Below are 17,250 nucleotides of genomic sequence, written 5' to 3'. Positions count from 1 at the left end.
CATTCATCCAAGCATTGTTGAGTTAATTAAGACAGTTACCTACGGTCATACCTATATGCCACATGTCAGTAAGATGCAACCTAACCTTTTAGCTGTGAGCTGTTGAGACCAGAAACACAGTGCTTGACAGACCATAACTAATTACAGTGCATCACCTTCTTATCTTAATTTAAAGTCCACATACAGTTGATTAACCCTTAATGTCTTCACCAACGTTTAACAGCATGCAAGACCTACTTCACATACTGCTTTGAACTGTACTTTTTGCCATTCCTTATTTAATCATGTAAGCACTATTAGGGTTGGGATCATGGGGTTTTTAACAATGTCATATCTACACATGCATCTTTCCACTAGCGGAAACACATTTTTTATATCCAGCCTATAAAAACCAGTCTATCACAAACTTTTAAGATTCATTTTGGACCTGGTTGACTCATCAGGCATAAATAACTCAAATAAAAAGATTTTCTGAGCCAGAATAAAAACTGATGATGCCAGTGGGTTTTTTTTTTTACAGATATGGGTTCAGGAGGGAATGGAAGACCATATAGTTAAAACCTCCATCTGCCTTTCCCATCTACTCCACGCCATGCACCACCACCAAATATATTGAAGTGGACACAGATTAAGCCAGAAGATAGCAAAGCTCTTGATACAATACATCATAAGCACAGAATCCCAATGCAACATACCAAGTTAAGTGTATATTTCATCAGTATGTCAATGCCATTTGATTCCTAGACAATATTTAGGCCAGAAAAAGTATGCTGGTTACAATGGAGGTCTGTAAATGTCATTTCATTTCATCCAATAGTTGTTATTTTCAACTGTTGTTATATTTCCAACAGGACTAAGAAAAGGAATATCTTAAAAGGACATGTGCCTTCTGCATTGTCTGTGCAGTTTTGTTGTTTATGTTTTTGTTGTCCACTCTACTCCATCATGAAAAAGTAAAACCCAAAGAGATGAATTGTCCCTGCCTGTTTTTGTCAGTCCCATTGTTATGATTGTGTTGTCAGTCTCGACAAGACTGCAGCCGTCAAACCAAGCTTCCATTTAATACTGTCACTTGGTGAACCATTCCTGGCTGCACCCTTGTCAGCCTCAAGGTCTTAATAACTAGCTTTAGTCACTACTGAGAAGGATGAATAGAGGTGGTGCCAGGCAGCTGACTCTCTATGGCACCCTTATCTTTCAAGTTGTCTTTCCCAGTCTTGTTTTAATTAGATTAAAAGTTCTCTGCACGTCTGGGGAGTAGCTGCAGGCCTGGGCCGGTGCCTGAGCCATTGTGTGCAGAACTCCTTTTGTGTGTGCTCAAGGCTGCCAAGACTTCCCTGTTTCTCTGCTGGGGTGCTTAGGTTGCTCAAACTGTGCTTGGGTCAAACAGCATGCAAACTTGTTGGCATTGGCAATGTTTAAGGTGACTCAGTGGCTAAAATATGTTTATGAAGCAGCGGGTTTACCCTTGGTTGACTTTAACAATAGCAAAGAGTGTCTTTTTTTCTCCAAATATTTGAACTTAAGGATATCATTAACTTGTTAGCTTTGTCCTTGCACCAGACTGATATTGCTTCTTTGAAAATTGAATTTTTCCTTTTCCAACCCACCTACTTTGTTGCAAGTGATAAATGATCTGATTAAGTATGAAGATTACATGTAATTAGCAAACATGAGTAAAATTAAACTCCAAGAAAGCACTTATGACATGTCACTGTGAGCAAAGACTGTGCCTGTCATGAAAGATATTAGAATTAGACTTAGTAATTCTGTAGTATAGCTTGAAAAGACTTCCTTGACCATGGCATGGTTTTCATGTGTTGGTTTCCTAAAGAGGGAGGGATGTTGATTGGTTAGATATATTATCTGTAAGTCTTTGAAAATCTCACGTTTCGATTCGATTCTGATTTCTGATTCAGTAAAAAGAAAGAGGTGGGTAATGTTTTTGCTCTTACTCCAGTACACTGTGTGCCAAGACATAAACTCCTGCCCTTTGCCCACTGAACTGCAAATGAAACATAACTGACAGTTAAACTAACTAGTCTTGACAGGTGTGTGAGAGTATGCAGCTTTTTTTTTTTTTTTTTTTGATTTGTCAAAGTCATTTCTTTAATTTAACTGCAGTAACTTGGAAGCATGTTACAGTTTTTACACAGACAACAAAGTTTGTGTGTGTTCTGGAGTAAAGGAGGGGAAATGTTTTGAAGATTGAAGTGCTCCTCTGTGTTGTTGTTAACGTTATTTCTCCAGCGGTGGAGAATCGCCTCAACAACTGTACTAACGACAGAGACACAATGCCACATGATGTCTTTGCAAATTGAAGTAGTTGTCAGGTGTGTTGAAGGGATGCCAGATGTGCGACACTCCAAATTACTATTTCTTGGTTGGATTCTAAAACTGTATTTTCGTATGAGTTACTGTGAGAGTGATTCATTATAATGCAGATCAACCCAACTTTTATTCAAAGAACAACACACCCCTGAGCAGCTCTTCAGGTGTAGAGCCCCAAAGGAAATCACTCTGTGTTCGCTGGAAAACTGCGCTGACATGAACTCAGGAAAGCTCTTTTAACTTCTATGTTTCAGATTTAAGGAGGCTTACTTAGGAAATGTATCCATAATTTAGACCCTGGGGGTCTTGTGGGCCCACCAAAGTTAAACATTGGTCAAGACGTGTCAACCCGAATGACCACACCTTGTAGTCCAAACATTGGACTACAAGGTGTGGTCACATCAGATGGTGTAAATTGTCAGCAGAGTTACAATATTTGAAACATTCTTTTAGCAAGTATTTTGATAATAGCAGAACAGATTTAATCCATCTTTACTTGTTTTTATACTTATAAAACCCATCAAGAAAAGCAATGATGCAAAATGAAATCTGTGACTAAGATGCCTCAATTTCACATGTAAGCACTCCATGAAACATTCTAGCTGGTGAAGCGTGTTTTTATGGGACTTGGACATAATAAAGATAATGTTGATGATGTGCTTTTGCTGGAATTGCATTTAATTGAATACAGGAGGGGGTTATAGGCAATTACACTGAGTGAAAAGTAATAATAAAACAAGTAGTATTTTAAGATAAGAAGAGAAGTATCCAGGGAACTCTTAAAGGCCAGCAGTGCTGAATAGAGATGGACATGCATTAACGTCCAACCTGATGATTTATATATTGATAATGTGGCGTACCTGCTCTCCTCACTCAGATCTTGACAACAGGAAGACGTGTGTGCCAGTTAAAGCAGTTTGAACGAAGCCTGTGCCAAAGCAATATTTTATTTTATTTATCTTACTTCTCCTGCTATTCATTGCTGCTATTCATTACCCCTGTGACAGCCCAAGCCATGGCGTACATTGATATGTGGGGAAACGGGTTGTAAAGTGTAGGGGAATGTTCCAAGCCTGACATTTCCATTCATTGTAAAGAGAAATCCTATCAAATTGGAAGTAAGGAAGAGGAAGGGATAAAAGACAAACATGTTTCATGTCCCGCTGTACTGATTCAATAATAATAAGTTATTCCCAAGCAGATTTTCATTGTCTAAGTAAGCCACTAGCCTGACACGTAACATTTCAAGTGCATTAAATGATTCAGCCAAGTCTGGACCATCAAAGTGGATGGGTTGGGTTCCATTGGTAACAGAACTTGAACTTCTTTTATCTGAACACACATCTTCCGTAGTGACCACGGTTAACATGCATTGTCCTGATTGTTAGCTTGTATTTGTCTGTATTTCAATGTCTACATATGCCGTTGATGAAATGAGAACAGTTTTTAAAAGCAGACACCAAAAAGCTTGAGATGAAATAAGGTGTTTAGTTGTTTTGAAGGAAACATTTATCTCGGCTGCTGTTTGTTTCTTATGCAGTGCAGTTGATTAAATTCTTACCCTCATCACTCTAACATTAAGCAGTGATTTATTTGAAAATAATCAATGCTCGCCAGTTACTCGACAACCTCTCTTTGTCAGTTGCACAGGGAACCATCACAAACTTCTATAGCTGATAATTACTCTATGCCATTTGCATAGATGTAAAGAGCGCTTGTTCCCCCTTGTATGACTGACCTGTTAGTAAAACACGACCTCTAGTCAGAGATTAAACAATGCTCACAAATGTGGCTTTTTTTCTCCTTGTGACAAAGAGGACAAGATAATGAGTTCTGGGGGAGAGGTTTTTTGGCACTGTCGAGTGAAATCCCTTCCCCTGAAAATGAAGGCTTTTGGCAGCACATCTTAGTGTCTCTGTAACTGTATTTATGGGGGAGAAAAAAGAAAATGGAAAATGAGGAAAGAAGCCCGACTTGACCTCGTGCTGTGTCATTGCGACCGCTTGTTGTTTATCTTTGTGTATTCGGCAGGATTGAGTGCATTGTTTACAGGATTATCAGGCATCCACATGGACCAGCTATGAATGCAAACTGTGATAATGTTTCTGTCCAGCCAAAATGGAAGTGTAAAACCCTAACAGATTACCAGTGACTGTGGCTGACTAGGGGTGCTGGCCATAGCACAGTGAGACGCCAAGTAACACCAAGCTAGCAACGAAGCAAATAAAGCTCTCTCACCATTAAATGAGTAACACGGTATTCATATCAAAATTGCAATGATTAGTATGCTTTAAAAAACAGTAGTTCAGGTCAAAGTGAACAGAAATCACAACATTTTCTGACAAAATATAAAACAGGTAGCAAAAAACATCAAATATATGTACATATATTTGTTTTTCTCTGCTCTGTTGTGCAAATAGATGGTGTTGATCCAAATAGTCAGGCTTTATTAGACAGCAAGAAGAGGAAGGGGCTGAAAATTGACACGTACATGAAGGATACAGTGAGAGAGAGACGGGAAACATGACTAGTCCACAGTACTGTTGTGTTTTTCACGCGTATCTGTGTTCTTTCTGTGTATCTGTGGTTTAAACATGTGAGTGAGCATGGATGAGAGACATGGAGAGAAGAGGAGAGACAAAGCCAGTGAATGCTGCCTTGCTTTGAACAAAGACATGGCCCTTTGCAGACAGCTTGTTAAAACTGCAGAGGATGAGTCAGAGAGCAGTCCCCTTACAGGAGCCCTTGTTGTTCGGAGTCCAGTCTGGTTTCATCTTGTCAGCCTTGCTCAGGGCAAGTCAAAAAAATAAAAAATAAAGAAAAACTGCTGCACAGGAAGTCTTCTCCATGTCCTCATCTTGACATTTTCCTCTCCATTAAATCACCTGGAGGCTCCGTGATAATTTCCTGTCACGAGTAAAGTGAAACCATCAGTGTTAACTGAACTATCACCCAAATGATGAATGATCCTGATTCTATTTAAGATTTATTTTAAGTCATTTGCATTATTTTAGAAAATATACTGATATATACAACAGTGCTTTTGATTGCTTAAATACACACATGTAGATACAGTTGCTCTCCAGCCAACATGGAGGATTCCAAGTGCAAATATCTATAACGGCCGTATTAGGTTTAAATTAAAATAATTTTGATTTACATTCGCTGTGAAAGAAGTGGAATGATCAGATGACAACAACAACAACATCATCATCTGTTTAGCCCACAGCCATGGCTGTTATTGAAGCATGAACAGGGTGAGGGGGACAGAGAGGCACTGCTTCATCAACCCAGAGTTACTACAATATTAACTGTAGTGCTGAAATACCAAAGCATATTGCTTTCGTTCAGCATATTACAATTTAAATGTCCTGACATTTTCTGCAAAACATTTATGTATCTAAGTAATTAAAAATAAAATACAATAGACAACTGAAATTCAGAACATACTACGTAGAAGATTATCTGCTTAGTTTGAAATTTCCTAGTTTAATTAAAGTTTATTTTTTCTAATAGTGAGAAGGTTAATTGATTAATGTCCTTTTTCAATTAGGTACATTGTAGAAGTTGATTGTGTTTGACAGGTATCATGGCACTGCCTATCGTCCCTTTGCCTTGACAAAAGATTAGTGAAGAGACTCCACAAAGACCATGAAGCTAAACCTCTGTTCAGTTGAGACACACTGTTTTGGCCAAAGGGGAAAGATGATGTGTGACCAATCTTTATTTCTTTTATTTCAATACAGCCCACAGTGGAATTTACAATGGATTTAAGTAGGTATTGATTGTGTGTTTATTTAAGTGTGTTTAGGAAAGGGGTAAAAAGAAATTCCACAATGAAAAGTAGAGGCTTCTTTTAAAATCATTCAATACCATAGATCATAAATTCTAGATCATAAAGAAAAGTGCAGTCTGCAGGCTGAAAGGATGTCTCATTAAATTGGTTCTATGCTTACCTTACAGGTAGAACCTTACAATCTTAAATCTATCCCTTTTACCATCAATAACGGAGTGCCACAGGGGTCTATTCTCTGTCTACTATTATGTTATACATTATACGCTAATATCATTCTTTACAATATTATACTATATATTATTGTCCATTTTATGACATTTCATATTCCTTCCTATATCCACCCAGGCTGTCAGTCATCTTCAGTCTACTTTTGTTATCCACTTCTCAATCATAAGCAGATAAAAAACACATGGTACTCTCCATATCTACCTGATAGTCTTACCATCCTGTCATCTAAACTTTACATGACACCCTGAATCCTTTTGTTAAATCATACAAATACAAAAGAATTTTAGTTTGATCGTAGAGGATCATTTAGAATCAATTTTCAGGTTTTCTGCATAAAATAAAATTATGCTTGTATTTTGAAAATTGTAAAACAGTCTGAAGTTGACACAGATTCACTTTGCATGCTATATATTATGCTTGTATGCTGCATGCACCTACAGACCCACTGTGATGCAATTTAATCTGTGGTTTAATTTGTGCTGCAAGTATCAAATTTTGCACAGTGTATATGATAAACAACACAATCAGTAATGTATGCATATGAATTATATTATGCATATGAGTTATGATGTATTGAGAAAACAATACACCCAACAATGCATGCTGTGCATATGGTACACAGTATATACGTACAGTATACCACAGTATACAGTGTTTTATATTATATTTGAAATGTGCCATAATATATAAACTAAACTGTTTTATAGCAAGGAATTCCCACGTTTGGATGTCTACATTTCCATCACATGTGGATCAATTGAGAGGTCCCGCCAAGTCCTCTCAGTGCCCGTGTGTGTCACAGATTGCAGGCAGTTAATATTTCAGTGCAGTGGAGCTGCCTTTGGCGACAGCCAAGGAGTTGGGTCAGGTTAACGGGGCTGTTGCGTGCCAGTGCCCAAGAGAGTCTTCAATATTTGATTACCTTTTTCTTCTTCAGCTTCCTCTTCTTTTAATGTACTTTAGAATGGATCTCCATATTTGTAGTTCAAAAATAAGCCTAAAGAGACCCCATGTTAAACTATGTCGATGTTTTTCTGGTCTATGTTTTAGATGTATTGTGCTGAAATGGATTTATGTCATGCTGTGTTATCACAGAGGTTAGAGAAGTCTCTAAAAGCTGTTATAGTAGTCATGATTAATTAAATTACAAGGAGAAACTTTGACTTGAAATGCTGCAAAATGCATGAGCTAGTGTTTATTTTATGTCATTATTACTTTAATTATTTCAGGGCGTTGTGTAAATGTTTTAAAGCTGTATTGTCATGATTACCAACCTTTACCGTCTGATGCTTTAAACCAAGTGAAACCAAAGCAGACGAGACACTCAAAAGATGTAATGGTGGTGTGTTAAGACAAAGTGCTGGAAAAAGCACTAACACAAAATGTGTTATTTCCTGTAGATAGAAATGTGAATGCACCCAGTGACAAAAATTTAACTTGAACAATAAACGCAAATCTGCAGGGTCTCAATCGAGGGTAATGGGACACACCTCCCTGTTGCAGCCCATATTGTGATTTATTGTAATAAGACACCTGGATTATAAAATAAAATCTTGCTTCGTCCAAATTTAAGGGTGACTGTAAAGCTGTACAGCTTTTTACAGTTATTACAAGAAAAATGTAATTTACTTTGCATACACCTGTTACATTATTTGAAGAAGAAAATCCCCCGAAAAGGGACTCCTGCCCTCACTGTGCACTGACTTTCCAGGAATTACAGGCCTGACTAAAAACTATGTATTTAAAGCAGGGACAGTGTTTCCTCTCCACAGTGTAACATTAGCCGCTGATCATCTGAAGTGGTAAAAACCCAAAGTGACAGCTCAGATCATTTGGGTGACCTTTAGGGCTGGTCCGACATAGCAGCTCCAAATGTGGAGACAAATAATGTTCTTTTTCAAAAGGGTAGTAGCTTTCAATTAGCTCTCAACAGGCCAGTCCACAGGACACTGGAGCCACAATCTTATAACATTTACAGCCTGCAGAGTTCAGTGACCACAGAGCAAACCAATATTTTAGTTCTGCAATTCTAAACAGAAAGATATTTTATGATTATTGCTTTGAAATACCAAATAACATGAATATTTAACACAATAGAGTAGAAACTCAACTGTTTCTCTTTTATAGCCCTGGATACCTAAACTCAGTGTGCGTTGAAATTAAATAAATTGTATGTCTGCTGATTTATGAAACACTGCTTTGATGAAAATGTATGTGCTAATGGTAATAATATGTTCTTAGGCTCATCTGCCAAGAATTGTTAGATGGTGAGCCATTACAAGAGGAATCAGTGTCACAGGACATCTGTCAAACGGCTATAATACAATGGGGTTTATTTAGATACCTCTGCTGCTGTTGCCAAGATGACACACAATCACATGATATGCATACTATGCAGGCTGTATTGGTTTTACCCTACAGCAAACAGTTTTCCCATCATTGAGTTATGACCTGATCGTGCCATAATCAGCTGATCCATTAATCAGTAGAGACCGACTTGTCAGTGTTCTATTCAGCTCTTCAAATCAGAATAAATACTTAAACATGTGAGTAAAATGAGGAGGAAAACAATATTTATTATGAATCTATAATTTAGAAAAAAGCCTTTGTGATAGTACCTTGAAATATACTGTCTCTATGAAATGAAGGCCCACAATGGTGGTAGAGGAGTAAATACAGGATCTGGATTGTAGAGTGATGGTGACAGGCGACAGGTGAATGATGGAACCTCATTTTCCGCTAATTCTCACAGGACACTCTGAAGATAATGGTGGTGATGGATTAGGAGGTGGGCCGTGCAATTTCTGCTCTGTCAGACAGAATGGCAGGTTCAACATTGATATTTACATATCATCATCCACCAGTCAACTGCAGGAAGACAGTTGGACTGGTTTGACATGGTGACATTTGAAATGTATGAATTAAAGATGTTTCTTTTTTTAAGAAACACGAAGGAGGTGGTGGAAAATACAGCAGAGAGAATAGTGTTTCTCAATGAAAATGGAAAAAAAACACAAAAAAAATCACTTAATTACCACCAGGAAGCACGGTAATAACTATAATTTTCTTGCTTGATTTTAAAAGTCTAACGTCGTGCCAAGTGTGTCAGATTTGGAAAGCTGATATTTTAAAGCCATTGTATTTTAATTCTAAAATGGAGAACATCTGTCCATTGGCTGCAGTTTCACCTCCCTGTAATGGTTTGGACATTATCAAAGTTAAACTTTCTATTGTGTGCATTAGGTGTGACCACTAATTCAAATAAATATTTTATTGTTCAAATATAGAAAGTGGGTGTACTTTGTACATGTACTTTGAGACTTCCTTCCTGTGCCTGTGCATGCCAGCTTTGGTTTAGGTCATCCATAAATAACAAATGAATTATTATTATTACTGTGGGCACATCTCCACTGTACAGTTAGAAAAGAAATACTGTATATTTTCACTGTCACCTGTGAAAGCAATGCATGTGAATACAGAAAGAAAACATGACATCCTCTTATACTTACTGCAATGGAACATGTTTATCAGCGCATCTGTCTGATCAGAGTCCCATCAATTCCCTCCAAAGAGCCATTTGTCCTGGGCCTTCTTTGTTGTCCTATCAGAGCAATGTCGCACAGCAAATTGTCTCCCAGGATGCAGTCTGGGTGGTGGGAGATGAAGAAGAAGAAGAAGAAGAAGGAAGTGACAAGAGTGTTGCCCTAAATTGCTATTGATTCAGTTGTTTGAACCTTTTTCTCCAGAAGGTTAAGAGTCTAGGAGGAGCCGGGGCTGAGGTTCAAAGGAAGGAACTGTCACCCAGTCTTAATTCAAAGTGATGCCCGTCTCAACCTGTCATCCTTCTTCAATTGTCCAGTTAGTGGGAAATTGAAAAGTGAAACATCTGGGGATTCTCACTAAATTGTCAAGCAACTGTCAACTCATCACATCAAACACTCTTTTCGGGGGTTGCTGAGGAAAATGCTTCAATATACTTTAGCCCTTTAGCATTGCTTTCTTATAATATAATATATTTTGTATAATACTATCCACATATGAGCTCAGTTACTGGCAACAACACAGGTCAGCACAGTCTCAGTAATGTGAGTAATCCAGCTCGGGATAAAAGTTTAAAGCTATTGATTCCTAAGCAATGTGCTGTATAATGTTTACCACAAATATTGATACAAATACAACTTGAAGCTCACTACATGTTATATAAGTTATTGACCGAAATAACAAGTGAGCCTGTGCACTCACTTCAGAAAGCAGACAATGCCAAATAGCCTATGATGGATTATGGCCCCTGATCGATAAAGATGCCTGATAGTTTCTAACATAAGAAGATCAGTGGAACTATTGAAGGCAATGGCACTTTGATTTCTATGTCACAACAAGCACTGAGCAGCAGCTTGGATGGTTTTGAGGTGGTGGTAATATATCCATTTAAGCAATGTAATGCCTTTTAATGCTTTTATTTAATTCCATTTGGAATAGGAGGTTCAAAATGTTGTATTTTGTTTCCTAAGAATACATGACACCCTATGTTTAACTGAGGCGTAATAGCTCTCTAATACTATCACATCCTCACAAGTAATTGCTCCCAAATGGCTTTAGTCCAGTTTATCACTACAAGGAAAACAGTAGTCCAACAAGCGTTCGAAACTACACTCTCAATTTGGGGGGCTTTAAAAGCCAAACCAGTGCTCAGAGAGGATGATTTTTTATTTCATATGACTGGGCATATGTTGAAAGACATCAGTATGGCACCCTGCATGAATGGGATATTACCCTGCAAAATGGCTTCTTTGAGCTCATTTAAAAGTGCACACATGGCGGTAGACAATATCTTTCATCTCTTGTTTAATAACAGTGGGAGAGAAAGCCAGGAACAGCTGGTGTCATATTCTACAAGGCAAACTTTATACTCATTTTACTCTTTCATGTCTCCCCTCCTCCTTTCTCTTTGCCTCTCTTCCCCCTACCTGTATCCATCTCGCTCTGTCTTTGACTTTTGCTGCATGAATAATATTTGAAGAATCACAAATATTTCATAGTGGAAGGATTCCATCAACTTGAATGGGTTCCATCAACTTGATTTGCATTTCTTAAACTAGGCGAGCGCAATGCATTATGCAACACTGGCAATGTATTCTGCATAAATCCAGTAGTCGAGTACATATTTGAGAGTCACAGATTCCTTTTTCTCAGTATTTGCTTCCAAACAGAAGTAACAGACTGTTCCTGTATAGATTTAAACTGAAATCTGACAGCAGTAAATATTTTCCGACAACTTTTAATCTCTGTATCTAGCATATGGGGGAAAAAACGTGTTGCTCGGATAAATAGTGATTTCTTGTAAAGCCATGACCAATTTTGTGAGCGAGGAGACCAAATTTAACATACTACAGTGCACAGTGGAGTCCGGTTTCTGCGGCTATGTGTTCAGTCTCCACCTGGTGTCTTTAGCTCAGCTTTCCCAACCCATTTAAGTGGAAGACAGCATGCTGTGTTCCGCAAAGGAGTCTCATTGGAGAATACTGATCAGGTTGTACTCTCATGTCGGTGCAAGTGAGTCCGGCAAGTAGTGCCAACGTCCCTCCTCACAGAAGTGGAAGTGCTCGGAGGATAGGCTTTTTTAAGCAGTAACCTGAAGCGCCATCACTGTTAAATGTAGCTGCTATAGTCTTAGTATTATCCCTGTTGTAGCTTGTGAACATGAAGTAGGTGGATTAGGATTGGACATTGTTTAGAGATTAGTGTTCGGCATTAGTTTGTTACAAGACCACAAGATTCTGCAGTTTAAAAGGAAAGAAAGAAATTTGGTCATGTTCTGAAAAACAGCTTTAATTGAACTAAATGGTTATTTCCAGTATTTTAATTTATATTCTACAAGCTGTAACACATACAATACATGTAACACCAAATCAAAGGCCCTCAAAAAATCACAGTCTGAGGTTAAATACTTTAAAAAACCAGATTAATTGCAACATAATGGGAAATTACTTTAATATGACAAAACAAGTAGGATCCAGTAGATAAATCACTCCATCACAGCACCCATAAAAAATGACTGAATTGCAACTAGTGTTAATGACAAAAACCTGAGATGGCTAGCTTCCATTGACAAGACTCTCCATCAGTCTTCTTCTCTTCCGATTAAAAGGCCTCTGTCATTAAAGAGTCCCAGGGTATTGATGCTTGTTTTATCACCAATCCTGGGGCCCATTACGGCCCAGGAGGCTGCTTCTCCATGTGCCCTGATAGAGGTGACACTCTGCATCACTGATAGGGCGACTTTTGAACTGTTTCAACTGACCATTCACTCGTTCCCAAAAGCACAGGACAATTATTGGCACGAGCAGCTCCACTCACATTCATTCACTTCCTATCTGACCCTTTCTGTTTAACTCTGTTTTTCATCTAGCTGCTTGCTGCTACACAAGCTCGCTCTATCTCTCCTGCTCCTGTTCAGTCAACCATCTACTCCTAGTAGAGAGTCTAGAGATCATTTTGTATTTATTTATTGTCGTTACTTGATGGAACAGCATATGTCTCGTACAGAACATGATTTGTTTATTTCACTGTAAACAGTTTTATTTCCCCAAATGGTGGCCCCGCATGTTGAGCTTATTGCAGTCTCTACTGTATCAAGAGCAAAGATAATGTGTTTGAAGGCACTGCCAGGAAGAAGTCTCTCACAACCAGAAAGTTCTGTACCCACGAAGCATTGTTGTCTTGGGAACAATAATATATAAGAAAAGACGTTAAATTCGTTACATTTCCATCAGCTCACAATGAAACTAGTGAAATAAATAATTGCATATCTACATCGGCTTCTAATAAAATAGGTGACATCTTCTGATGATGTCAAAACGTATCAGACATGCTTCATTTGAACCACATATAACACACTTCTCCTGGCTATGGATCCATGCTGTCAGACAAGACATGACAGCGATGCCTCAAAAAGCTTCACACAGCACTCAGCAACAAGATCAGGTACAGCAAGTAGTTTAAAATAAACCATGATGTGTATTTCTAACACTGTTTGGCTAGTGCCTATATGGGTGACATAGAAATGTCATGCAGAGCGTTGAATTCATTTGTGAAGTATATATATGTTGAGCGTTGGTAACCTACGACATAAGATCTTGTTGCTGTGTCCTGTGTATCTGTAACTTAAAGCAGTGAACCATATGTCACTTCTTTGGTTGTGATGACAGAAATTTACACCGTGACACTAAACCTCAGACACATCTACCTTCTATATTACATTTTCACCATAACACCTACATTTCACCTCAGTGCTTGATGTACTTGAATGTTGATAATTCTTTTTTATGTAAATTCTTAATGCTCAGGTGTCAGACAAGTTTTAATTTAAGGAATGTGAACCACATTGCTAAAGGGTACAGAGTTTAAAGGCTCAGTAAGCATGTTATAGATATTCCAGTGTAAATAATGTTAGATGAATATATATTTATTATACGTAAGGTATTTAAATATTTTCTTAATTTCCATTTCAGTTTGACCAGTTTATTCATCCATACTTTACCTGATCATCTTTGTCATAATATTGAAATTCAGTGGTAGTATATGAATATAGTTTCCAAACAATCAGCCTAATGAAGTATTTCAGACAAATGATAAAGATAGCACAGTATGCATATGAGCAGTGTGACATCCTCTGATGTATAATTCAGATTTTGTGAGATTAAAGAAATGAGAGAGAAAAAAAGTAAGTAACTTTATTTTTAATTATTCATACAGATGGAATTATTCCTCTCATAATATTGTCATTCTCTGGAGAAGCGTCATTCAAATTTAATAGCAGAGCAAGAGATAACCATTTGGCTTAATTCAGTGTCTGTACGTGTTTAGAGGATCTGGTTCTATTTTATGCCCTAGTGTTTGTATTGGTCCCACCTGGTTGGTCATGAGGGGCAGTTTCTTAATTTTTTATCAGTGATTCTTTTTGTGTTTATTTATGTTTTTTAATATTAATATACACTAATGATAATACAAATATTATATGTAGTAGTAACTTGTAACCATCACATTTTTGTGATTAAATGAATGACAGTATACAGTATGTGTGCAAAAAATGGATGAAGGTAATGAATTATATCCTTTGTGTTATTATCTTTTGTTATACTGGAGACTGTGTTATGCAAGACTTCAAAGTAGAAGAACATTCATATAAAATGCTGAAAGCATGTCTGCCTTAACAAGTAGCTTAAAAGCAAACTTGAAAGGTAATTGTCTTCCCTAGCTGAAACTTATTCTCTTCCCATCCTCTCTTGAAAGTTGGCCAGTGTTCAAATATTAAGTGTCACAGTTTGACATGACATGAGTGTGATCTATTGCTTACTGGCCACGTGTTACTATACTGTACACCAACCATTTGGTTCCCATTTAGTTTTTTCCAAACCTGTCTCCTAGAAAAGACATTCATATACCACTAATGTGGAACAGAAAATACAGAAATGTAATGCCATCTGAATTGTCTTTTATCAACACAATGAGGAAACGTTTTTAACAAAATGTTCGTACTGCACGTGTCTAGAAAACGTATCACTGACAACTGATCTGTTTCTTTCCCTACGATATCTGCTCACAGCAACTCTGTCTTCAGAGTCATAGTCCTGAGCTTTGTTTGCCTACCATCCGCCCAACCACCTTCCTCCAACTTCTCTGTTGTACAATAACGTAGCACTTCCTCTACTAAAAAATGTTGCCAACAAACAAAATCCAGGCGGCAATCAAGAGTCCCTCAAAACATATTTAGCAAAAGCAGATTAGTTGCATATGAATTTGATTTCTAGAAGCCAGGTTGTAAGACTGAATTGGGAAAACCTCCAAAAGAAACATTACTAATGCTTAAACACTGCGTTCTTTGGCGACAAAGTTATTTAAAACGAGAGAAAGGAAAAGCATTTAGCTATATATCATTCACTAAAGATGGAGGACACACTAAAGGTAAAGAACAGAAGTATAAAGACTGCAGTTATATTTGGAGGGCATAAGAATTGGTATAGTTTTATGTGAATTATTTTCCATTCTTAATACTTTGGATTTTGTATTGCAGTCTTGCTCTTCCTTTAGCCTCATTTGATCTTGTGAGTTCTGGCTCCGACAGATGGCACTCACTGGTCTGGTTCAGTCTAAAGGGAGACAGCCTTTCTCCCCTCTATCTTTCTTTAAGGACAAAAGGGACTTTTTTCACTTCCCCTGGGCTACAGCGTGCTCCCCTGCCAATCAAGAATCAGTGATTGAATTAGTGCCAGGTTCGCTAGCTGGTGCTTCCGCTGAACGACAGACAGATCCAGAGTAGAGATTAGGCGAGTGTGAAGTTCACCCTCCTTCAGAACTCCTCACATGCATCTCTTTCTCCCAAGCTCTCAAAGGCACCTCAGATGAAGAGAGCTCTTGCCTGACAGGCCCTGAATTGTCCAGCCTGTGCAGAATGCAAACTAGGCGGATGCCCATCTCTTCCTTCCCAACCCCATAGATGCTTCATTTAAGATGCAGTAGCAGTTCTCATGCAATTTCTAAAGAGCTCTTGGAGTTAAAATGCTGAGAGATAACAACATGTACCCTTTTTTTGAGTGTCTGTTTCAATGGAAGTTTATGGTCTTTGCCGGCTTAGTTTAATTACAGAGGATTAAACAGACCATCCATCATTTTGTTCTTTTAGTCAAATAGTTTCTTGTGTATTACTGGTCAGATGGGGACATCCTGAACATACAGAAGACACTTCCTTCACTCCAGCCTGAAGGAGATTTCGCAGATGTTTAAATCCAGCAAGTCCAATGTCATGCAGCCAAATGTTGTGTAGATATCATGCTGGGAGAGCACAAGAGAAACGCTTTACAGAGCAAACCAACAAAACCCCCTCTGGCTTGACAAACAATTTAGGCAGCATCACTTCAATAATCCAAAATGCTTTCCCTGTTCATTGCCATTCCTCAAAACAAAAACAGAGGCTTGTCTTAAATGTCCAATGGTTCAGCAATGATTTAAGAAGAGAAAGCAAGCATGATAAAGATGGCTTGTCACTGAACTAAAAGGCCTCGTGTAAGATGTAAAATCACTATTGCAGAAGTAGTAAAACACATTACAAGCATAATTTCAGAAAGTCATTAAATTTGTAATTCCTAATTATTGAACATTGTTGAATTATTGAATTATTATTGTGTCAATTGTGCTTCCCGACTGCTAAAAACATGGGTGTTAGCGTATGTTTATTCCTTCAATTGGGGCTTAATATTTAGTCAGCCCAATTAAGCAAGTCATTCATTAGCCGCAGTCAAATGCATAAGTAAATAATCTAACTACTTTTAATATAACTATAATCTAAAAACTACATTTGGCTATATGAAGCCATTTGGTGAGCGTTATTTTCTATCTAGCACAAACAATCATGGATGAAATATTTCTCTCAAAATGCCACCATGAGTATATGTGCCAGATTTTTTTGTAACTTTCAAAAACACAGAAGGATGATGAAGCCGATGCTTCACGCTCAACATTACTAATGATAACACAGACAGCTGTACTGGCAGTGTTATCCTTTGCCATACAAAAAAATGCCAAATGATAATCACATTTTATGCCATCAGCTGTGGGTAATGTGATACTGGCCGGAATCCCATTATCATCACAGTTATTATCGACCACTGCTGTGCAAGCACTACAAAGAGTTGTACTCTGAGCCAGATGTATTGGAGGAAAGAAAAAAGAGACAGAGAGAAGAATAGATTTACTGGGCTTTTACTGAAAGCCTTTCAGAGTCTTCTAAATCATCAGGTCACAACATAACTCCAAGACAAAGGAGTACAATGAAAAGATTTTGCATTTGCAAAAGAAAGAAAGAAAGAAAAATGTTATTAGACTTATAAAAGTAGCAT

This window comes from Enoplosus armatus, chromosome 10 (assembly GCF_043641665.1).
Source record: "Enoplosus armatus isolate fEnoArm2 chromosome 10, fEnoArm2.hap1, whole genome shotgun sequence".
Lineage (NCBI taxonomy): Eukaryota > Metazoa > Chordata > Actinopteri > Centrarchiformes > Enoplosidae > Enoplosus > Enoplosus armatus.
The sequence above is the reverse complement of the archived record's forward strand: the minus strand, read 5'-3'. Positions refer to the sequence as shown.